At 37.1% G+C, this 24,739-nt stretch overlaps 2 non-coding genes and 1 pseudogene across 2 annotated transcripts; 1 reads left to right on the top strand and 2 right to left on the bottom strand.

Moving 5' to 3' along the window:
- LOC119540778 overlaps nucleotides 1-17,132 on the bottom strand; it is a 39,645-nt pseudogene extending 22,513 nt beyond the window's left edge.
- TRNAA-AGC lies at nucleotides 15,475-15,547 on the bottom strand. The gene has a single exon. It is a non-coding gene; the product is annotated as a tRNA-Ala (tRNA).
- A 2,646-nt stretch (nucleotides 17,133-19,778) lies between the features above and the next one.
- TRNAA-AGC lies at nucleotides 19,779-19,850 on the top strand. The gene has a single exon. It is a non-coding gene; the product is annotated as a tRNA-Ala (tRNA).
- The last annotated feature ends 4,889 nt before the right edge of the window (nucleotides 19,851-24,739 follow it).

The following is a 24,739-nucleotide window of genomic DNA, read 5'->3' as shown; positions in this document are numbered from 1 at the left end:
ATGGGGAAAAAAATTGAAAAACTCGAAATGGACCTCAGGGATATGATAGATAATATGAAACGTCCGAATATAAGACTCATTGGTGTCCCAGAAGGGGAAGAAAAGGATAAAGGTCTAGGAAGAGTATTCAAAGAAATTGTTGGGGAAAACTTCCCAAATCTTCTAAACAACATAAATACACAAATCATAAATGCTCAGCGAACTCCAAATAGAATAAATCCAAAAAAACCCACTCCGAGACATATACTGATCACACTGTCAAACATAGAAGAGAAGGAGCAAGTTCTGAAAGCAGCAAGAGAAAAGCAATTCACCACATACAAAGGAAACCGCATAAGACTAAGTAGTGACTACTCAGCAGCCACCATGGAGGCGAGAAGGCAGTGGCACGATATATTTAAAATTCTGAGTGAGAGGAATTTCCAGCCAAGAATACTTTATCCAGCAAAGCTCTCCTTCAAATTTGAGGGAGAGCTTAAATTTTTCACAGACAAACAAATGCTGAGAGAATTTGCTAACAAGAGACCTGCCCTACTGGAGATACTAAAGGGAGCCCTACAGTCAGAGAAACAAAGAAAGGACAGAAAGACTTGGAGAAAGGTTCAGTACTAAAGAGATTCGGTATGGGTACAATAAAGGATATTGATAGAGAGAGGGGAAAAATATATATGACAAACATAAACCAAAAGATAAGATGGCTGATTCAAGAAATGCCTTCACGGTTAAAACGTTGAATGTAAATGGATTAAACTCCCCAATTAAAAGATATAGATTCGCAGAATGGATAAAAAAAAAATGAACCATCAATATGTTGCATACAAGAGACTCATCTTAGACACAGGGACACAAAGAAATTGAAAATGAAAGGATGGAAAAAAATATTTCATGCAAGCTACAGCCAAAAGAAAGCAGGTGTAGCAATATTTATCTCAGATAAAATAGACTTTAAATGCAGGGATGTTTTGAGAGACAAAGAAGGCCACTACATACTAATAAAAGGGGCAGTTCAACAAGAAGAAATAACAATCATAAATGTCTATGCACCCAATCAGGGTGTCACAAAATACATGAGAGAAACACTGGCAAAACTAAAGGAAGCAATTGATGTTTCCACAATAATTGTGGGAGACTTCAACACATCACTCTCTCCTATAGATAGATCAACCAGACAGAAGACCAATAAGGAAATTGAAAACCTAAACAATCTGATAAATGAATTAGATTTAACAGACATATACAGAACTTTACATCCCAAATCACCAGGATACACATACTTTTCTAGTGCTCACGGAACTTTCTCCAGAATAGATCATATGCTGGGACATAAAACAAGCCTCAATAAATTTAAAAAGATTGAAATTATTCAAAGCACATTCTCTGACCACAATGGAATACAAATAGAAGTCAATAACCATCAGAGACTTTTAGAAAATTCACAAATACCTGGAGATTAAACAATAAACTCCTAAACAATCAGTGGGTTAAAGAATAAATAGCAAGAGAAATTGCTAAATATATAGAGACAAATGAAAATGAGAACACAACATACTAAAACCTATGGGATGCAGCAAAAGCAGTGCTGAGGGGGAAATTTATAGCACTAAACGCATATATTAAAAAGGAAGAAAGAGCCAAAATCAAAGAACTAATGGATCAACTGAAGAAGCTAGAAAATGAACAGCACACCAATCCTAAGTAGAAGAAAAGAAATAACAAGGATTAAAGCAGAAATAAATGACATAGAGAACAAAAAAAAAACAATGGAGAGGATAAATATCACCAAAAGTTGGTTCTTTGAGAAGATCAACATGATTGACAAGCCCCTAGCTAGACTGACAAAATCAAAAAGAGAGAAGACCCATATAAACAAAATAATGAATGAAAAAGGTGACATAACTGCAGATTCTGAAGAAATTTAAAAAAATTATAAGAGGATACTATGAACAACTGTATGGCAACAAACTGGATAATGTAGAGGAAATGGACAATTTCCTGGAAACATATGAACAACCTAGACTGACCACAGAAGAAATAGAAGACCTCAACCAACCCATCACAAGCAAAGAGATCCAATCAGTCATCAAAAATCTTCCCACAAATAAATGCCCAGGGCCAGGTGGCTTCACAGGAGAATTCTACCAAACTTTCCAGAAAGAACTGACACCAATCTTACTCAAACTCTTTCAAAACGTTGAAGAAAATGGAACACTACTTAACTCATTTTATGAAGCTAACATCAATCTAATACCAATACCAGGCAAAGATGCTACAAAAAAGGAAAACTACTGGCCAATCTCCCTAACGAATATAGATGCAAAAATCCTCAACAAAATACTTGCAAATCAAATCCAAAGACACATTAAAAAAATCATGCACCATGACCAAGTGGGGTTCATTCCAGGCATGCAAGGATGGTTCAACATAAGAAAATCAATCAATGTATTACAACACATTAACAATTCGAAAGGGAAAAATCAAATGATCATCTCAATAGATGCTGAGAAAGCATTTGACAAAATCCAACATCCGTTTTTGATAAAAACACTTCAAAAGGTAGGAATTGAAGGAAACTTCCTCAATATGATAAAGAGCATATATGAAAAACCCACAGCCAGCATAGTACTCAATGGTGAGAGACTGAAAGCCTTCCCTCTAAGATCAGGAATGAGACAAGGATGCCCGCTGTCACCACTGTTATTCAACATTGTGCTGGAAGTGCTAGCCAGGGCAATCCGGCAACACAAAGAAATAAAAGGCATCCAAATTGGAAAGGAAGAAATAAAACTGTCATTGTTTGCAGATGATATGATCTTATATCTGGAAAACCCTGAGAAATCGACGATACAGCTACTAGAGCTAATAAACAAATTTAGCAAAGTAGCGGGATACAAGATTAATGCACATAAGTCAGTAATGTTTCTATATGCTAGAAATGAACAAACTGAAGAGACACTCAAGAAAAAGATACCATTTTCAATAGCAACTAAAAAAATCAAGTACCTAGGAATAAACTTAACCAAAGATATAAAAGACCTATACAAAGAAAACTACATAACTCTACTAAAAGAAATAGAAGGGGACCTTAAAAGATGGAAAAATATTCCATGTTCATGGATAGGAAGGCTAAATGTCATTAAGATGTCAATTCTACCCAAACTCATCTAAAGATTCAATGCAATCCCAATCAAAATTCCAACAACCTACTTTGCAGACTTGGAAAAGCTAGTTATCAAATTTATTTGGAAAGGGAAGATGCCTCGAATTGCTAAAGACACTCTAAAAAAGAAAAACCAAGTGGGAGGACTTACACTCCCTGACTTTGAAGCTTATTATAAAGCCACAGTAGTCAAAACAGCATGGTACTGGCACAAAGATAGACATATACATCAATGGAATCCAATTGAGAATTCAGAGATAGACCCTCAGATCTATGGCCGACTGATCTTTGATAAGGCCCCCAAAGTCACTGAACTGAGTCATAATGGTCTTTTCAACAAATGGGGCTGGGAGAGTTGGATATCCATATCCAAAAGAATGAAAGAGGACCCCTACCTCACCCCCTACACAAAAACTAACTCAAAATGGACGAAAGATCTCAATATAAAAGAAAGTACTATAAAACTCCTAGAAGATAATGTAGGAAAACATCTTCAAGACCTTGTATTAGGCAGCCACTTCCTAGATTTTACACCCAAAGCACAAGCAACAAAAGAAAAAATAGATAAATGGGAACTCCTCAAGCTTAGAAGTTTCTGTACCTCAAAGGAATTTCTCAAAAAGGCAAAGAGGCAGCCAACTCAATGGGAAAAAATTTTTGGAAACCATGTATCTGATATCTTGCATATATAAAGAAATCCTACAACTCAATGACAATAGTACAGACAGCCCAATTATAAAATGGGCAAAAGATATGAAAAGACAGTTCTCTGAAGAGGAAATACAAATGGCCAAGAAACACATGAAAAAATGTTCAGCTTCACTAGCTATTAGAGAGATGTAAATTAAGACCACAATGAGATACTATCTAACACTGATTAGAGTGGCTGCCATTAAACAAACAGGAAACTACAAATGCTGGAGAGGATGTGGAGAAATTGGAACTCTTATTCATTGTTGGTGGGACTGTATAATGGTTCAGCCACTCTGGAAGTCAGTCTGGCACTTCTGTAGAAAACTAGATATAGAGTTACCATGCGATCCAGTGATTGCACTTCTCAGTATATACCTGGAAGATCGAAAGCAGTGACACGAACAGATATCTGCACGCCAATGTTCATAGCAGCATTATTCACAATTGCCAAGAGATGGAAACAACCCAAATGTCCTTCAACAGATGAGTGGATAAATAAAATGTGGTATATACACACGATGGAATACTACGCGGCAGTAAGAAGGAACGATCTCGTGAAACATATGACAACATGGATGAACCTTGAAGACATAATGCTGAGCGAAATAAGCCAGGCACAAAAAGAGAAATATTATATGCTACCAGTAATGTGAACTTTGAAAAATGTAAAACAAATGGTTTATAATGTAGAATGTAGGGGAACTAGCAATAGAGAGCAATTAAGGAAGGGGGAACAATAATCCAAGAAGAACAGATAAGCTATTTAACGTTCTGGGGATGCCCAGGAATGACTATGGTCTGTTAATTTCTGATGGATATAGTAGGAACAAGTTCACAGAAATGTTGCTATATTAGGTAACTTTCTTGGGGTAAAGTAGGAACAGGTTGGAAGCAAAGCAGTTATCTTAGGTTAGTTGTCTTTTTCTTACTCCCTTGTTATGGTCTCTTTGAAATGTTCTTTTATTGTGTGTGTGTGTGTGTGTGTGTGTGTGTGTGTGTGTTTTAATTTTTTTTTTCATGCAGTTGATTTAAAAAAGGAAAAAAAGTTTAAAAAAAAAAACAAAAAAAAAAACAAGGAAAAAATATGTAGTGCCCGCTTGAGGAGCCTGTGGAGAATGCAGGGGTATTGGCCTACCCCACCTTGATGGTTGCTAACATGACCACAGACATAGGGGACTGGTGGTTTGATGGGTTGAGCCCTCTACCATAGGTTTTACCCTTGGGAAGACGGTTGCTGTAAAGGAGAGGCTAGGCCTCCCTATAATTGTGCCTAAGAGCCTCCTCCCGAGTGCCTCTTTGTTGCTCAGATGTGGCCCTCTCTCTCTAGCTAAGCCAACTTGAAAGGTGAAATCACTGCCCTCCCCCCTACGTGGGATCAGACACCCAGGGGAGTGAATCTCCCTGGCAATGTGGAATATGACTCCCGGGGAGGAATGTAGACCTGGCATCGTGGGACGGAGAACATCTTCTTGACCAAAAGGGGGATGTGAAAGGAAATGAAATAAGCTTCAGTGGCAGAGAGAATCCAAAAGGAGCCGAGAGGTCACTCTAGTGGGCACTCTTATGCACACTTTAGACAACCCTTTTTAGGTTCTAAAGAATTGGGGTAGCTGGTGGTGGATACCTGAAACTATCAAACTACAACCCAGAACCCATGAATCTCGAAGACAATTGTATAAAAATGTAGCTTATGAGGGGAGATAATGGAATTGGGTAAGCCATAAGTGCCACACTCCACTTTGTCTAGTTTATGGATGGATGAGCAGAAAAATAGGGGAAGGAAACAAACAAACAAACAAACAAAGGTACCCAGTGTTCTTTTTTACTTCAATTGCTCTTTTTCACTTTAATTATTATTCTTGTTATTTTTGTGTGTGTGCTAATGAAGGTGTCAGGGATTGATTTAGGTGATGAATGTACAACTATGTAATGGTACTGTGAACAGTCGAATGTACAATTTGCTTTGTATGACTGCGTGGTATGTGAATATATCTCAATAAAATGAAGATTAAAAAAAATATGTCATATAAATGGAATTATACAGTAAAAAAAAAAAAAGACATAAGGCCAGAAACACTTTCGTAAGTTCAAAATTTTTAGTAGCTACATTAAAAGAGTAAAAACAAATGAAATTAATTTAATAACGTTTAAATTAACCCGATTGATCCAAAACATTATCATTTCAAAAAGTAACCAATATAAAAATTATTAGTGAGCTATTTTACATTTCTCACATTCTCATTGAAATCTGGGATATATATTACACTTACAGCACATCTCAATTTGAACTAGCCATATTTCAAGTGTTCAATGACCATATGTAGCTAGCCATATCTATATTCGACAGTGTAGGGTTAAAAATATACTTCATATCTTTGCAGGTTTTCTGAATTGAGTATATATGTCATGAATGTGCCCTGTCTCCAAAATTAAATGTTTAAATCCTCAGAAGTTTCTGTATTAAATGAATGCCTCCTATAGCTTGTGTAAAGATGTTCCAATAGTATGTTCCACTAGGACTGTTGGTAGACAATCTAAAGATTGCTACAGATATTTAATTTTTTTTTTATTCCCAATTTCTTCAAGACACAAAGAGAAAAAATTTTAAATTCCTGAGACTCCAGTAGACATCCAGGTTTCTCCAGGTGCACACAACATAATGACCACCAATGTTTCTGTAAACTTCCCTAATACTCCTTTTTTAGGTAGTTTCATTGAGATATATTCACACACCATACAATCCAGCCAAAGTACACAATCATTGGTTCATAGTGTCATCACATAGTTGTGCATTCATCACCACAATCAATTTTAGAACATTTTCATCACTCAAAACAAATGAACGAACAACAACAACAAAATCCCTGAGGAATCACCAAACTTCCCCCTATTATTGACCCGTAGCACTGGTGTGGTACATTTATTACTGTTGGTGAAAGAATATTAAAATATTACTGTTAATTATAGTGTATAATTTGCCTTAGGTACATTTTTCCCATATTCTACTCCATTATTAATTCCTTGTAATAGTGGCATACTTTTGTTTTAGTTCATGACAGAATATTTTAATATTTGAACTATTAATCACAGACCTCATCTACCACAGGGTTCACTGTGTTACACAGTCACAGGTTTTATCTTCCAGCTTTCCTCTAAGTGACTCTAAATTTCTGCTCTCAACCACAATTACACACTTAATTCAGTGCTGTTAATTATACTCACCATAATGTGCTACCATCACCTCTATTAATTTCCAAACATTTAAATTTAATCTAGTTTAAAATTCTGCACATATTACACATCTGCTTCCCATTCTCTACCCTCATTCCATCTCCTGGTAACCTATATTCTAGATTTTAACTCTATGAGTTTACTTATTATAATTAGTTCATATTAGTGAGATGATACAATATTTGTTCTTTTGTGTCTGACTTATTTCACTTAACATAATGTCCTCAAGGTTCATCCATGTTGTTACATGCTTCAGGACTTCATTCTTTCTTACTGCTGTATAAATTTCCATCGTCTGTATATACGCTCAGTTTGTTTATCCATTCATTTGTTGACAGACACTTGGGTTGTTTCCATCTTTTGGCAATTACGAATAATGTCGCTGTGAACATTGGTGTGCAAATGTCTGTTCACGTCCCTGCTTTTCGTTCTTCTGAGTATATACCTAGTAATGGGATTGCTAGATCACATGGCAGTTCTATATTTAGTTTCCTGAGGAATCACCAAACTGTCTTCCACAGCAGCTATAGCATTTTACATTCCCACCAACAGTTAATAAGAGTTCCTATTTCTCCACATCCACTCCACACTTCTAGTTCTCTGTTTAACAGAGGCCATTTTAGTAGGTATGAAGTGATATCTTGTGGTTTTGATTTGCATTTCTTTGATAGCCAGTGAAGATAAGTATCTTTTCATGTGCTTTTTAGCCATTTTTATTTCTTCTTTGGACAAATGTCTGTTCAAGTCTTTCGCCCACTTTTAAATTGGGTTGTTTGTCTTTTTTTTTTTTTTGTTAAGTTGTAAGATTTCTTTATATATTCTAGATATTAAATCCTTATCAGATAGTGGTTTCCAAATATTTTCTCCCATTGCATAGGCTGCCTTTTTACCTTTTTTACGAAGTCCTTTGATGCACAAAAGTATTCAATTTTGAAGAGGTTCCATTTATCTATTTCTTTCCTTGCTTATGCTTTCAGTGTTAAGTCTAAGAAACCACCTAACACAAGATCTTGAAGATGCTTCCCTACATTTTCTTATAGGAGTTTTTTGGTCCTGTCTCTTATATTTAGGTCTTTGATCCATTTTTAGTTAATCTTTGTATGAGGTGTGAGATAGGGGTCCTCTTTCATTCATTCATGTATAGATATCCCGTTCTCCCAGCACTATTTGTGGAAGAGAGTATTCTGTCTCAGTTGAGTGGAGATGGCAGCCTTATCAATAATCAATTGACTGTAAATGTGCAGGTCTCTTTCTGAACTCTCAATTTGGTTCCATTGAGCAATGTAGCTATATTTATGACAGTACCATGCTATTTTGACCACTGTAGCTTTGTAATATCCTTTAAAGTCAGGCAGTATGAGTCTTCCAAATTTGTTCTTATTTTCAAGATATTTTTGGCTAATCAGGGCCCCTTACCCTTCCGAATAAATGATGATTGGCTTTTCTGTTTCTTCAAAGCAGGATGTTGGAATTTGGATTGGGATTGCATTGAATCTGTAAATCAATTTGGGTAGAATTTGACATCTTAACTACATTTAATCTTCTAATCTATGAACAAATGACTTTCCATTTATTTATGATGTCTTGATTTCTTTTAGCAATTTTTTATAGCTTTCTGAATACAGGTCCTTTACATTCTTTGTCAATTTTTTTCCTAGATATTTGATTCTTTTAGTTGCTATTGTAAATGTAGTGTTTTTCTTTATTTCCTCCTGAAATTGCTCATTACTACTGTACAGAAACACTACTGACTTTTGTGTGTTGATCTTGTATCCTGATACTTCACTGAACTCTTTTATTAGCTCTAGCAGATTTGTCATAGATTTTGGGGGGACTTTTAAATTCTAAGATCATGTCATCTGCAAATGGTGAAAGTTTTACTTCTTCCTTTCCTATTTGGATGTTTTTATTTATTTTTCTTTCCTATTTGCATTAGCAAGAACTTTTAACATGTTGAATTAGAGTGGTGACAGTGGGCATCCTTGTCTTGTTCCAGATCTCAAAGGGAAAGCTTTCAGTCTTACTACATCAGTTAGTATGCTGTTATTTGTGGGTTTTTCACATATGCCCTTTATCACGTTGAGGAAATTTCCTTCAATTCCTATCTTTTGAAGTATTTTATCAAGATTTTGCTGGATTTTGTCAAATGCTTTTTCTGCATGAATTGATATGATCATGTGGTTTTTCCTCTTTGTTTTCTTAATGTGGTGTATTACATTAATTGATTTTCTTGTGTTGAACCACCCTTGCATACCTTGAACAAAACCCACTTAATCATGGTGTATAATTCTTTTACTGTGTGGTTGGGTTTTATTTACAAGTGTTTTGTAGAGGATTTTTGCATCTATATCCATGGATAAATTGGTCTGCAATTTTCTTTTCTTGTGGTATCTTTACTTGGGTTTGCTTTTAGGGTGATGGTAGCTTCATAGAATGAAAGCTAGTAGTGTTCCCTCCTCTTCAATGTTTTGGAAGACATTGACCATGATTGATGTTAGTTTTTCCTGGAATGATTGGTGGAATTCACATGTGAAACCATCTGAGCCTGGGCTTTTCCTTGTTGGGAGGTTTTTGAGAACTAATTCAATCTTGTTCTTCTATTTGAGGTCTTTTATTTCTTCTGTAGACAGTGTATGTTGTTCATGTCTTTCCAGGAAGTTGTCCATTTCATCTAAGTTTTCTAATTTGTTTGCATATAGATGTTCATAGTATCCTCTTATAATCCTTTTTATTTCTGTGGGGTCAGTAGTAAGGTACCTTTTCTCATTTCTGATTTTATTTATTTGCATTTTTTCTTTTTTCTTTTTTCATTGTCAATCTAGCTAAGGATTTGTCAATCTTATTGAACTTCTCAAAGAAACAACTTTTGATTTTGTTGATTTTTTCCCCTTGGTTTCACTTTTTTCTGTTCTAATCTTTGCTATTTCTGTTTTTCTGCTTGCTTTGGGATTAGTTGCTGTTCTTTCTCTGATTCTTGCATGCATCTAATTAAGTCTTTGATGTTAGCTTTTTCTTGCCTTTTAAGGTAGGCATTTAGGGCTATAAATTTCGTTCTCAGCACTGCCTTCACTACATCCTATAAGTTTTGATATGTTGTATTCTCATTTTCATTCACCTCAAGATATTTACTGATTTCTCTTGCAATTTCTTCTTTGACCCACTGATTGTTTAAAAATGTGTTGTTCAACATCCATATGTTTGTGCATTTTCCACTCCTCTTCCTGTTGTTGATTTTCAGCTTCATTCCATTATGATCAGAGAATGTGATCCAGGCTAGACCACATGTTGGGCCACAGCTCAAGTCTCAATAAATTTAGAAAGATTGAAATCATACAAAGCAGCATTCATTTTCTAGCAGTTCGGTAGATCAGAAGTCGTTCGTGGTGTGTTTGGGTTCTCTGATGGAGCAACTCTCACCACTTTGACCATATAGGTAACCTAATCAAGGGAATTAGCATATTCACAGGTTACATACACACTCAAAGGGAAGGAAATATAAAGTACATGTGGGCCAAGGGATGGAAATCTTAGGAGCCACCTTAGAAATCTTCCTACCTTACATGATAACAAAAGGAAATAACAATTGGTCTTTACCTATATGCAGAGGTGTTCAATCTTACTGGTAAAAGATATGCAAGTTAAAATTACACTGAGAGATGTGGCCCTCTCTCTCTGGCTAAGCCAACTTGAAAGGTGAAATCACTGCCCTCCCCCCTACATGGGATCAGACACCCAGGGGAGTGAATCTCCCTGGCAACGTGGAATATGACTCCCGGGGAGGAATGTAGACCCGGCATCGTGGGACGGAGAACATCTTCTTGACCAAAAGGGGGATGTGAAAGGAAATGAAATAAGCTTCAGTGGCAGAGAGATTCCAAAACGAGCCGAGAGATCACTCTGGTGGGCACTCTTACGCACACTTTAGACAACCCTTTTTAGGTTCTAAAGAATTGGGGTAGCTGGTGGTGGATACCTGAAACTATCAAACTACAACCCAGAACCCATGAATCTCGAAGACAGTTGTATAAAAATGTAGCTTATGAGGGGTGACAATGGGATTGGGAAAGCCATAAGGACCAAACTCCACTTTGTCTAGTTTATGGATGGATGTGTAGAAAAGTAGGGGAAGGAAACAAACAGACAAAGGTACCCAGTGTTCTTTTTTACTTCAATTGCTCTTTTTCACTCTAATTATTATTCTTGTTATTTTTGTGTGTGTGCTAATGAAGGTGTCAGGGATTGATTTAGGTGATGAATGTACAACTATGTAATGGTACTGTAAACAATCGAAAGTGCAATTTGTTTTGTATGACTGCGTGGTATGTGAATATATCTCAATAAAATGATGATTAAAAAAAAAAACTCAAAAAAAAAAATTACACTGAGATACCATTTTCACCTACTATTTTAACACGGATTTGTCAGGGTGTAGAGAGACAGCTACTTTCCTACATTATTCAAAGTTATATTAAAATGAAACATATGGCAAAGAGTATAGACTATGATAACAGCCTGCTAAAAATATCTGTATGGGAAAGAGACCAGAATGGAACCTGCAAAAGTGATAATAGTAACGTAAGAGAATTTGTGTGGTTTAATTTTTCTTTAATTGACTGTGAGACTTTTCTTCAGTGTTTACTCTTTTTTTCCATCTTTAAAATTATGTTTAAAGAGTAACAACAATAAGAAAAAACTCAGAAAGTATACTTGGAATGAAAGAAAGAGTAGGAGACAAAGAGGATAGAAGTTCCTTCACTATCAAGTGGCACAGATTGTTTGGTGGAGGTTCATTCTTTAATGTGAGATTTCAAGTTTTAAATCCCTGTAAGAAGCTAGTCTTAAGGCTGGTCTTTCACCTACATGTTTCTAGCTTTTAGACAGAGGCCAGTTAAAACCTAGCTTTCTATTAGGAAACTCTTCAAGGCATTTATACTGTGTGCTTCTTTTTGTACATCCTACTATTTACTCAACTGTCTATTAAAAGGCAAGACTCTAAGGGGACAAAACTAGGGTTGCAATAGAAAGAGAAAGCCATTGGTCAAATGTATGCAACTCAACAATTTTCTACTCTATTCTTCCTTTGTAGACAGGAAGGCAACTTTGGAGACTTACAAGGAATAGATGGATGAACAAAAGGGTTAATTTAAGCATGGAATGAAAAATACTTGAAAGAACAAGAAAGAATGTAGATTGACTCAGGATTTGTAGTCATTTGGAATTTGGGAAATGAGGGTTTCGCTTAGGAAGACCTCAAATAACTTGGCTAGCCTTCTATTGAGCTAGTAAGTACAGGAGGTTGAGCAGGATTTCTGCTAGGTTTTTTTAATTTTCGTTGTTGTTTAGTTGATTTGTTTTTTAATTAGAAGATGACCAGACTTGGAGGGAGATGCCCGATCTAAGAGATAAATTCTGCAATGAAATTTGTGTAGATGAAAATGGAGAATGATGGTAAGGAAGGGAGAAGGAGATCAGAAGAGGGTGATGCATTTTCTGTCCATGGGCTTCTTATTTTTTCTCCTATTTCTTTCTTCCTCTCTCTTCAGTAACACTGCAAAATAGTAGCCCAGGTAAAAATGATGATTAATCTGGTTGTTTGTTGCTTCACTTTCATTTCTTCCTTACATTGTCCTAAGCACACTACCTTTGGGTCTTGTGTTTACTTTGCCAGGGACCAGGAAATAGTGGGGGGAAAAAAAGAAATGAAGGGAGTTGCTGATTTCAGGTTATCAGAATTGTGACTATTAAACTTGTTGGGGCTAGAAAAGGTAACATCTCTGGAAGTGCCAAGGATTGAAGCCAGAGCCTTATATACGCAAAGCATAAGCCTCACCGTTAAGCTATGCCTCCTTGATATGGTTTCAGAATGCAATGCCAACTTTCAGTGGCTCTTTGAAGGCCTAACTATTCAAGGTAGAAGTTTTATTCCTTTAAACACATTGTTTCTATAACTCCCAGTTTAGATCCGTGTTTGCACTTATATTTAAGGAGGGGTAACTGAATTCTAGTCCATGTGATGCTGTTCCTGCTCCTAGAATGTCACCTGCCTGACAAGTCCTCTACCCCATCATTTAACCTGCCAAGTGCTTTTTTTTTTTCTTAATATTTGAGCCAATTCCAAGGAAAGTCCCAGGATGGAATTTTCTCTTGTCTTTCCCTCTCTACTGTTTCTTTCTTCTATGCTATAATTCTCTTGCCCTGACTCCTTCAACCTTCTTATCCACACCCATTTCCAAGTATTATTGATCAACAGTTAATTTCCTCCATCATTTTCTACACCATGCCCTGCCTTCCCCACCAGCAACCAATAAGCAAAGTCCAGGAAATATCTCCTTGGGAAATCAAGAATCACTTAGACACCAATATGTGTATAATGAAAGTTTTCTTTTACTTTCACACAATTTCATATCCTGAGAAATGACATACTATAGCTGGTAAGTACAGAGAAGATAGATTACCATGTCATATTCTGGGTTTTCATGAATTTACCTTCTGATCTTCAGTCCCAATTCCTTGAGGTCAGAGACCACTTCATTCATTTCTTTGAGTCAAGTGACTAACCCAATGACTGTCCCAGAACAAATAGCTGATGCATATCCTTAATTAAATGAATGGAAGATACAGTGCACAGCTATGGTTTTTACTCTTCTTGAAGGAAAACGCTGCCTGTATTAGATTCCCTTCAAGGTATGGAAGCAGAACAACAATCCCTACTTATTTCTTTAGTCTAAACTTATAACTTTCCTTTAGAACTGAGAAATCATGGCTTCAAATCTCAAAGGTGAAGAAGTAATTTCCTCATTGTAGGGATTTCTTTCTTCTGCCTTCAGAGCATTTTCAGTAGTATCTGTCTTCTAAATCTACTATTCCTATGATCTCCTTTAGGAGTAAGCACATTTCCAATTTGTTTGGGGAGTCTTCTGTCCTCTTATTTTATTTTCTGATTCTTCTCCCCTTTTTTCTGCTTTCCCTCCTTTCTCTCCAGGGTTCACTGAATTTCCAGTCCCTATTTCTACCCAATTCCTATGCTGAGGAAGGTTTTTTTAAAATAAAAGGTCAAGTTTTATATAAATAAGCCCTGTTTCTTAAATAATATAGCAATTTATTCAGTAGCCCACACATCTCTTTAAACTGTAAAGAGTTTCTTCACTTACGAGTAAAGAAAATACTGAAATCATGCTTCCCTCCAACATGATGAAACATTCCATGAACAACTGAAAACAAGCTAACACTCTCCCAAAAAGATGATACAAAGTTGATTTAGCCATCTTTGGGTAATGTTTATTCTTCTTCTAGCTGAATTACACTTCTCTTTTGGTATTCTATAACTTAAATACTGAGATATAAAGTTAACAACTATTAATACATCTTATGTTAGATGGTGGTGGTGTGGAAGAAGGGAAGAAAAAGTTTGTTATTGTAAACACACCATGAGGGGATGTTCATTCCTATTACAGTATTTGTCTGCAACTGGTTGGTATTTATAATTATCTCCCCCACATCCCAATCCATATTCCCTTTGTCCTCTATAAGCACCTCAGCTGGTCAAAGTTCTTTTGTCTGTTGGGGTGAATCAAATCTTCACTCTTGAAGGTTCTGTGACTTCGGTAGTGCCCCCTATTTCAGGCTACTGTATTCCATTGACTTCAAACAGAAGACATGAGATTACTAAGAGGCACCTCAAGAAATCTCTTTTCACTCCAGATCTATTCCTTCATAACCTCAGTGTGTAGTAACAATACAAGTTGTGAAAATGACCTACAAGCCAGTAATTCACTTTGACAGAAAAGATGACATTTCAAAGGGAAGACAGAGAACTGTACATGGACCCTATCTTGTCCATCAAAAGCTCTCCCAGCAGAGCTATTTTAGCACACCAGGCTATTTCTACAAATAATTTTCTCAACTGTCAAGTTTGGAAGCCTCTAGTATCATTGGGAAAAGTCATTCCCCATGCAGTATCCACCAACTCCCTCACAGAGAAAGAGCTGGGATCAAAACTTTCAGGGACTGATGACCAAAACGACCTTTCCAGACAAAGGGTATGTGGATGGTTGTGAAGATAGGGAAGAGCAGAAAAAAAAAGACAAAGAATGTGATGTTTTCCCTCCTCAGTCTGTCAGTTGACAAGAACAGGAAAGGGGATGAGGAGGGATGACAGAGAGGAGAAATCTAATGGAAATTGTCAGAGGGCTTATTCTTTTATCATTTTATATTGGTCTTTCCACACTAATATTTAGTATTAATTCATTTTAACCCTTAGGACCTTGATTCGTCCCAAAATGGGTTGCTTCAACACAGGACTAGTATTCACAAGTAACACCAATAAACTTAAAATTGAGGAAACACCAATAAACTTAAAATTGACGAAGGTCAAGAAGGAAAAGGGAATCGCGTGGAGGTGCTGGGGATTGAACCCAGGGCCTCGTGCATGCTAAGCGCGCGCTCTACCACTGAGCTACAGCCCCCACAGTTCACGTTTCATTGTATCCTTTGAAATGGTGGTCTCTATTGTCTGCACGTATTTGAATACTTGCCTTGAGAGGTCAACAATCTACTCTGCTCAGTAACACAATACTGTAAGTCTAATGAATAAAGCTCAGTGTGACTATGGTTGAAAGGGGAAAGTTAGGGTCGGGTATGTCACCAGAAGCAAAGCTAGAGGATAAAAACTGAGACTGTATAACTTAGAGAAACCTAAAATGGACCATGACGGTGGTTAATTTTACAAATATAAGGAAGTTTTTACACGAACTAGAACAAACGTATGTCACTATTACAAGGTGTTAAAAATGGGAAATATATGGGGAAAATACAATTAATGCACGCTAAGGTCTATAGTTAACAGAAACATTGTAATATTTTTCATTAATTGTAACAAGTCACTATAGCAAAGCTAAATGTCAATAATGGGGGATAAAAGTGAGGGGTATGGGATTTTTTTTTCTTTCTTTTCAAAATAAATGGGGATGTTCACATATAGATTGTGATGGTGAATGCATAACTATATGTTTATACCAGCAGCCATTGATTGTACAGTTAAGATGAATTGTATGATGTGTGAATAAAACTGTTTTTAAAAATTTAAGAAGGAAAACTTGGTATGAAGAAACAATTATCTCCATCAAATACAAGTCTTCAGTAATAAGTCATTTGGATATATAAAATATTCTCAAGACACCAATGATAAATTAAGAAAAGTGCTAACTAAAATATCCATCTATGGTTAATTTTTTTAAAAATCAACATTTTCAGTTGGGTGTGCTGAGTTTGGCTGTGAAATCATTATTTACTACAAGAAAGGGAAAATTCTATCTGCAAATAAGTTGAAATACAATTAAAATGTGTAGACTGCCTTTAGAACAATTTATTATTTTTCCTTTTATACTTTGAAATTTTCAAGCACTATACCATGAATGAAGCATTTCTTTAAAAAAGTAAAAATAAAAAGGTGCAAAAAAACTTTCAGTTTTTCTTTAAAAGGTCCACTGACGTCTGCAATATTAACAAATATCTAACATGTCACAGTATTTTCTTTTACCATTTTATGTAAATGAGGTAGAATAAAAGTGTGTGTATTTAATCAATAAATATTTAGAGTGTCTATGGAAAATAAGAATCTACTCTGTTGTTTCTGAAACCCTCAAGAAAAGAGACAAACTGCATTCTGAGTGAAAGACCCTGTTCCTGCAACTTGGAACTTGCCGCAATCGTCGGCCCCTCCAAGGACTTCTAGTTGACTTCATCGATCCATGGTAGTTCCAGCCCACTTCCACGGAGAGTCCCAGGATGGAACATTTTCGTAAGACTTCAAATCCCTTCCTTTCAACCCGAAAAGATAAAGTGCAGGGATGAAATAAAACCAGTACCGAGAGAGCTTCTCAGGAAATTTACGTCCACGAGGAGAGAAAAGACCTAAGGGGAATTAACTCACAATCTTGGCGTGAAACGAAGAGCGAAGAGTGTATCATTCACTACTTTGACGAGCCGCTTCGCGGAGCACAGCCTCTTTGTCTGAAAAAGTGGAAGCGGCCTTCTCTCCAAGATGCTGCATCTTTACACTAAAGACAGGGAGGAGAGGATTAGGAAAGGCACTCTGGATAGAATCCTTTCCGCGTTGAGGCGAGCACAACACAAGTCAGAGAAGCGAATTAGCTCTTTGTAAACCCTCCCTACGTCCTCAAACCCAGGCTTTCCCTGGGGCACAAAAAGTAGACGTTTCTTTTCCTCCTCTATACAAAATATGTGCGACAATCAATCCAGACACGTGCTTTGGAGGAAATCCTGACATGGGGGGAGGGGCAGCAATGTACGTGATTTTAAACCCCGTTCTCCGTCCGCCCCCGCTCCCCCACGGTGATTATGAAAATCAGCAAGGTTAGGTTATCACTAACCAGAAAGTCAAATGTCTGAGAACTGGAGAGGGCTACAGAAGAGAAATGGAGCGGAGGAAAGGGATAGAGGCGAGAGCATTACGGCAAGAAAATGGGGAAAGGAAGGAGGCAAGTGGGAGAAGTAAGAAGCAACGAAGAGCGAGCAGAAGAAGAGGACAAGAAGAGGTTTGGAGGTGACCCTCTAAACACAGATAGACTTAGGATAGGCGAGGATGTTGGACGCATACAAGCTCCTCATCTCTCCAGCGTTTTCACCAGGTCCGCTAAGAGGGAAGGCTCCTTTCTTCTAGCGAAGTAGGCTGAAAGATCCGGTTCGTTTTGCCAGGGTTATCATGCTTTGAGAGCGCCCGGCTGAATAAACAAGCTGAGCACTCTGCAGGACGCTTGTGCGTTAGAGTTTTTGTTGCGGTGCAGTAGCTGTTGGAATCCGCACCTTTGTAAAGAGTAGCAGGAAAGACACGTTGTCTGTACCGTTGTCTCTCTGTGGCTGTAGCCGGAGCAGTGTTGAGTGTAGAAGCAGGATCCACCGGCGGCTTTGGGCTTAAGTATCTGAGGCAGCAATTGATTTTTAGCTCGTTGGGCTTGGAATACCAGGGGAAAGTGAGAAAAGTAAGACAAACCAACAAAAAAATAATTATATATATATATATATATATATATATATATATATATATATATATATTTGACTTGTGTCCTTTTTCAAGAATACTAATGTCACTACCTCGGAGGGCTCATCAGATTTTAAGCTGAGGGGCGAGCCTTCAAGTCTTCTCGCCGATTCTTCCATTCTTGTTTCTTATTCTTAAGCAGAAGTCCCTTGAAATCCATTATTCTTCTAGAGAACTTTTTGGGCATTTTCGGTGATCTCCTTTATTGTTCATATCGTACACATATCTCAGCGGGAATCTGAAAAGCCAGGGTTTGAATAGGGAAAGTCAGGTTTACAGTACCGTTTGAGAACAACCCTATAGTTATGTAAATATCTTGTTTCTCGTTAACCTTTAATCCATAACTTTGGTATTGATTGGTGAATTGCGCCTGAATCAATCATTACAGGATAGTGCAAAATGATGACTCTATCATTCCGTCCCCATTTATTAGTTGGCATAACTGTAAGGAAAACTTTCTCTCCCTACTTTCTTCTTTTTTACATTTCTTCCTTCCTTCCTTCCTTTCCTTTCCTTCTGCCTTTCTCTTTTTTCCTTTCATTTGTATCAGTATGGACTCAAGTAGATTTATTTTATTTGATAGGTTATATTCCTTTGTTGTTCATTATTCATTTCATGCCCAAGGTTTCCAAGATTTGCCTAGTAGATTCTGTGGCCTTTTGAATATCCCACCATTTTTGGTCACTTGCTTGCTTTCTGGCCCAGAAAGATGCTCTAGGCTCATCTTTTATTTTCGCTGCCCCAGCCCTTCTGGTAACAGCAATTCTCTCCGGAGTCTTGGTTCCCTTTTGTGGAGAATTGGTATTTAGAAATGCAGACACAGTTACCGGGCTTAAGCTACTCGTTGCTAGTAGGGTGCTATTGTTGCTAGACTCTTTCAGCAGACAGAGCTGACAGGGTCATTATCTGTCCTCCTCTTTTGAAGTTTTGTGTATCGCTTTTCTCATAGTGAGAAGAGTGGCTTCCAACAACAACCATGTATTTACTCATTTGCTCAATCCTTTTATACGTAAAAATAATATCCTAATTACTACACTCATAGCACTACAAAATGACATACTAAGTAGAATTTAAGATTTGTTTGCAGCTCTTTTGTCTCTATACTGTGGATTTAAGTTCAAAGTACTGGGACAACATTTACTTGGATTAATTCTCTTTTTTTACTATTCAGTGTGGTTATATTATTCATTTGAAATGCAGTTAGTTTCTTTTTTTTTTTTTTTTTCCTATTTGTATTCAAGTTTAAGGTACTTTTCTTCTATACTTGTTAATCTGGTTTTGAAATTTGACTTTAAAAACTATTAATATGATTCCAAAAGAAAAGTCGCTGAAAAGAGAAATTTCGAAGTTGCAAGAGAATATTCTATCTCGGGACTCTTAAGTTGAGGAATGGAAGTGTCTTTGGACTGGATATTGCGGTGAACTGACCAGATTGCACAGATCCTTGGAACAGTGCCTTTCTGTCAAGAATTGTTACCTTTCTCCTGATATTGATGTAAAATAGAATGCAGAGATTTCAGAAATAGTGGATTTGTGTATAAGGGATCTTGATAATAACAGTTACAGGCAATAAAACACAGGCAATAATGGATACATATAAATGTTTTCTGAACCCGCGGGGGAGAGCATCTTAGGATTGGGGGTGTAGCTCAGTGGTAGAGCGCGTGCTTAGCATGCACGAGGCCCCGGGTTCAATCCCCGGCACCTCCAGTTCTAGACGTCTCTGGAACGGAATTTGACGTTCCGACGGAGACGTGGAAGAAGAGAAGATTTTGTATAGAGTATCAGAAGTCTGGACCCAGATTTTGTTGAGAGGCAATTGATAGCTTGCAAGACATTACCAGAAGGTGTGGATGTGGGTTATGAGAGAAGAAGAAAGACAAAAAGTAGGGACAACTTTCGAAGGAGCTGTAGTATCTTAAGGAGCAAAGGGAGGGTAAAGAAGTAAGGTACATAAACCTTTTTAAAAAGATGGAGTGAATACTAGTTTCTTCAAAAATATTGGAGAGTGAAAAGAAACCAGTAACTACACCAGCTATTCCTACTACTCTTCTCAAGGCAAAGGAGAAAAATACCTATAACACAGAGAGCTTACAAATTCATGTGGGATTTTAAGTCATGAGCTTCACCTTAAGGGAGAGTCATAACCCTAGACCAGTGTTCTTCAACCTCGGAGTCGCTGACACTTTGAGCCAGATAATTCTTGGTTGTGGTGGCTATCCTGGGCATTGCAGAATGTTGAGCAACATCCCTGACCTCGACCCAGTAGATGACAGTAGCGACTCTTCCCCAATGGTTATAACCAAAAACGTCTTAACTTTGCCAAATGTCCCAGAACTTTACCCCAAAATGCCCCCATTTGAGAACCACTACCCCAGACCAAAGAACAAACCAGGGATTACTTACATGTTGCCTCATCCTGAAAAGAACATAAGGCTTTCTTTCAGTCCCCTTATAGAGAATCCAAGAAGAAAGCTATCCACATTGTTTTCCAATCATTTATTCATTAGAAAGTATTTACAAACTATGTACAGTGAGATAACCATTGTAAGAATCCTTTAAATTTCCAGGCCTTAAACATTAGGAATTACTAAAGGACAGGTAGTCTGTGGCTTCAAGAAGTTTTGTCTAGTGCTGGAGGGTGTGTGGGAGACAAATACATCAGCAATTACAATATTAACTGATGACAGGGTGACACACAGGCCTGATTCAGTTATTTGGATGATGAAGTCATTGCTAAAGGTACGATGTTGAGGGGGAGTAACTTCTTTAATTGCAGAAGATTATTTTTACATTCCACACGCTAATATTGAAGTAGTATTTTATTTCCCAAGTGGAGATGTCCAGTAGTCAGATTACTGGAGAGAGTAGAAAGTTGGAGATGACAGAAGACAAAACTCAGAGAATCGCTAAAATTATGGCGCTCCATTAAAAGGAAGTCTTGGAATAAGCTTGAAAAAGAGATTTTAAAGAAGTTGGGGGGAAAACAGGTATCGAAGAAGCTCAAGGAGGATTGAGATGTAAAAGAGTTATTAAGGGAGATACATTCAATTCCTAACTCCTGGCAGCTCTAAATGTAACCTTATTTGGAAATAGAGTTTTTGCAGAAGTAATCAAGTTTACATGAGATCATACTGGATTAGGTTGGACCCGAAATCCAATGACTGGTGTCTTTATAAGAGAACAGAGAGGGAGATTTGGATACAGAGACAAAGGGAGTAAAAGTAAAGAAGAAGGTCATGTGATGATATAGGCAGAGATTGGAGTGACTCAACAACAAGGCAAGAAATGACAAAGATTTCTAGGAACCACCAGAAACCAGGAAGAAACAAGGAAGTATTCTTCCCAGAGCCTTCAGAGGGACCATGGCCCTGCTGACAACTTGATTTAAGACTTCTAACCTCCAGAACTATGAGAAAATAAATTTCTGTTGTTTTAAGCCACTTAGATTGTGTCACTTTGTTACAGCAGCCCTAGGAAACTAATATATTACCCAAGGCTACAGAAAGAACTACTGGAAATAATATGTGAAACAATCTCCAGACCTTACATAGGGCTAGGATTCTTTCACATCCCCAACATCCAGAGTGCAGAAGCCTCTTACTACATGGGGCATCAAATAAAGGGGAAGAAAATTGTCTCAGTGATAAGGTCGACTTAACACTAGACTAAAGATATTTTGGTTCTGATGAACAAAGTTTAAAATGAAACCTCTGAAGGACAAAACTGGTTTCAATGTTTTCAAGTAATTTAATTATTTCCCAGAAAAATGGTCAAAATTATTTAAAGGAATAGATTAAAAAAAATCAAGCAAGTAATAATGTAAAATTCACACTGCCTGACATCCAATAAAAATTATCAGTATGTCTTAAATTAAAGATAAAAATCAGTCAAAAGCAGGCACAGAAATTATATTTGTGACAGAATTTGTAGTTAAGAACATGCTAAAAGTTAATATAAATATACCCTATATGTGTGAGAAGGTAGAGGAAAGCATGAATATGTTACAGACAGACATGGAATAATACTTCTTTAAAAGATCAAAATTAAATTTCTAGAGACTAAATATATAGTTCCTGATATGAAAAACAAAAAACACTGGATATGATTACCAGTAGATTAAACCCTGCAGGAGAAAAGAATAGTGAACTTAAAGTTATAGAATAGAAATTATCCAAAATGAAACAGATAAAAAAATTTTTTTAAGAAGAACAGAGTATCAGTAAGTTACACAGCTTACTATGTATAAATGGATTCCCAGAAGGATAAGAGAAAGAGAGAGAGAGAGAAAGACCGACAAAATATTTGACAAAATAATAGCTGAAAATTTTCCAAATTTGATAGAAACAATAAACATAGAGATCTAAGAAGATGAATGCATCCCAAGAACAAGAATCATGAGGACAACTACACCCAGACCCATGATAATCAAATTTGTGGAAAATGGGGATAAAACGTAAATCTTGACCTCTTTTTCTGGGAAGGTTGAAGTAACAGGGATTGGATTTATCCTCCAACCTGAAACAACAAAAATGCAAACAGAAAAACATAAAACAAAGACTTTCAAGACACTTCTCCAGAGTTAATGAAGAAAAGTGTTCCTGTAGAGACAAGAAACAAATGAGGTGACCCCATGCATACCCAGCTTACTGCCTTGAGAAAGCCTTCAGGATGAGGCACAGGGAGGTAGAACCCAAGCAGAGCTGGGGAGACTCCCTGAGATGAGGAGATGGAGTTGAGAGTCCTGGGAGAAAACAGCAGCCAGAGTTTTTAAGGAAAGAGTACCAGCAAGGAGAGAGCTTCCTGGATGCCTGTGGAGGGTACCCCTTGAGTATTCTGCAGAGTACTTATCAACTTGTATGTACAAGGAAACAACATAAGTCATGGCAAAAAATTGTCAAAGAAGATTCCAGGAACAGTGCCAGGTATTCAAACAGAGCTGGAAATATGCCTATTCCCTCTAACCAGGCTGAAAAATCTCATAATCTTAGGGACACTGGGTAGAGTATTCACAAGGGTTTTTCCTCAGTCATAGGGGAAAACACACGGCACTGATTCAGGTTAATAAAAGTTAAATGGAAAACCCATAAGGGTCTAATCAATTTCAAGTAATTTAACTGAGTCCCATAATAAAGATCAAGAATATTTATAGGAATAAAAAAGTCCAGCAAGTACCAAGTTATAATGTCCAGTGTCTGACATCCAAAGATTACTAGGCATGTAAAAAGTGAAAAAAAAAATACAGCCTGTATGTTATACAAATGAACCAAAGATAGCCTTTGTGTATTGGTCCCTAGTTGTTTTCTTCTTCACAGCAGTCTGGGCCAATTAGCCCCAAAAGCCCGTCGCTGCCAAACTCAAATTCTTACACATCCAATTGCTTAAAAACATCCAAAATAAGCAAACTTGGGGCACTTAGAGCTGATCTGCTTTGCACATCCTGAGAAACTGCACCCAACATCTGCTAGCCACAGATAAGGTAAAACCCAGTAGTTATAAGACCCTACACCACTAATCAGAGCTCTCTGATCCAGAGACTCCTTGCCATGCTAACTTAAGTGACATTGTCTAGACCCATAATTCCCCTTTTGGGATTTCCCCGCACCCCCAGGAGTTTCCAAAACCTTTTCCCCCTTTGGGTGGTTCCCTTGCACCACAGCCTCTGAAAGATCACATGCTGTGAGATTCTGACCACCCCCTGGACCTCCAAACATAACCTCTCAAGCTATTGCCCCAATAAATAGCTTGTGCGTTCATGCCATCTAGTAGTCATATCTTTCCTTGGTCAGCTTTGACATCCTCAAACCCCAAGTCACAACACCATAAAGAGAAGAAAAATCAACCAATCAAATGCACACCAGAATCGACACAGATACATTCCAGATGTTCAAAAGTCAAGTGTAGACATAGGAGATATAAAGAGGCCCAAATTGAACTTTTAGAGATGAAAATTGCAACACTTGAGATGAAAAAAAAGATACACTTAATGTATGTAACAGCAGATTTGATACATCAGAAGAGATTAGTGAAGTAAAGGACATAGTATTTAAAAATGATCCGAAGTGAAACACAAAGAGAAAAAAGAATTAAAAATGAAAGGAGCACCACTAAGTTGTGGCACAAGTTCAAGTCGCCTAATAAATGGAATTGTAGTTCTCAAAAGAGAGGAAGGAGAGAAAGAGAGAGAGAATGCAACACAGACAAAATATTTGAAAAAGTAATGGCTGAAAAATGCCCAAACTTGATGAAAAATATACACTCACAGATACAAGAAATTCATTGCACCCCAGCATAAGAAATATGAAGAAATCCACACAAAGTAGCATCACAACCAAATTGCTAAATACCAATAAAAATCTTAAAAGCAGTCAGAGAAAAAATATATGTTACATACAAAAGAACAAATATGAGAATTACTGTAATTACTTGTTGGAAACAATGCAAGTGAGAAGACAGAGGAGGAACATTTTAAAGTACTGAAAGAAAAAAAAACTTAACCTAGAATTTTATATCCAGTGAAAATATCTCCAATAAGAGTCTCCCCCTGAATGCCTCTTTGTTGCTCAGATGTGGCCTTCTCTCTCTCTAGCTAAACCACC

This window comes from Choloepus didactylus, chromosome 7 (genome assembly GCF_015220235.1).
Source record: "Choloepus didactylus isolate mChoDid1 chromosome 7, mChoDid1.pri, whole genome shotgun sequence".
Classification (NCBI taxonomy): Eukaryota; Metazoa; Chordata; class Mammalia; order Pilosa; family Megalonychidae; genus Choloepus; species Choloepus didactylus.
Note: the sequence above shows the minus strand (reverse complement) of the source record. Positions and strands in the feature narration are given on the sequence as shown.